Consider the following 963-nt stretch of genomic DNA (forward strand, 5'->3'; position numbering starts at 1 on the left):
ATCAATCATGCATCAGACCAGTAGACTTCCATACCACCCCATTGATCTTCAGACACTCCTAAGGCCTTCTAGACTGTATCTGAGGCATCAACGATGTTGTTATCGCATGGGGGCTGGTAACTATGATCAGCATCACAACCCATTGTCGAGTCACATTCATCAACTACCTTAGCTTTAACACTCTCTCCATTGCCATAAATGTTAATAAAGTTGAGGCATCTTTTTTTATTGTTGAACCATCCGGTTGAAAGTGCAACCACAAGTTCTGAATCCCTGTGATACTTGTTGTCACATTCAGATGGTTCCTCACCGCTATCGAAGCCGTTGAGTGTCAGGGTTGCCTTAGTATGGTTCGAAACTTCTGGTGAACACTTGTAAATGTCATAAAGCTTGCCTTCTACGCAGCAGTCGGAGTCATGGTCTCTGTTACATTCCCCAGGAGGCTTTTTCCCTCTTATCTTGCCATTTGGCTTGCAAGTCTTTGTCGTTGCTTCAACAATAAAACAAGTCTGTAACAACCAAGACAAAGCAGACGAGGAGAAAGACAGTAGAACAAACCTTCCTGCTCATTTTCTCTACTTGTTTTAGTGTTTCTTGTGTTCGGTGAGGAAAACATCAGGAGGTGGGGAGTTATATGGAAACGAGCAATCCATGCTTCTCAAGACATCTGACGTGTAATTTAAGATCAGGACAAGTATACAGTCTGTTTTTCCGAGGAAACACCACCATTACATTAGAAATATCGTATGAGTTACGCCAACAGTTAACACCGGAAAGAACAACCGCAATCATTACAGGTTAAAAATCATCATTTTTTTTTTTGAAAGTTGATAATACAGAGGAAACAAAAGTTCACATCTAGATAAGTTTTTTTTTTTTGAAAGATGGTTTTTATTAATGATGAGCTGGAATGCCGTGGGAAGTCTTTAACGTTGAGATTTGGAAACTCCTGTTGACATGGAA

The 963-nt window shown here is 40.4% G+C and overlaps 1 pseudogene; it reads right to left on the bottom strand.

The window, feature by feature from the left end:
- Positions 1-5: 5 nt before the first annotated feature.
- On the bottom strand, positions 6-570 carry LOC149527355 (kiwellin-1-like; annotated as a pseudogene).
- Between the last annotated feature and the right edge of the window lie 393 nt (positions 571-963).

This window comes from Theobroma umbraticum, unplaced genomic scaffold (assembly GCF_002168275.2).
Source record: "Theobroma umbraticum cultivar Fairchild unplaced genomic scaffold, ASM216827v3 scaffold_4.1, whole genome shotgun sequence".
NCBI classification, from domain to species: Eukaryota; Viridiplantae; Streptophyta; class Magnoliopsida; order Malvales; family Malvaceae; genus Theobroma; species Theobroma umbraticum.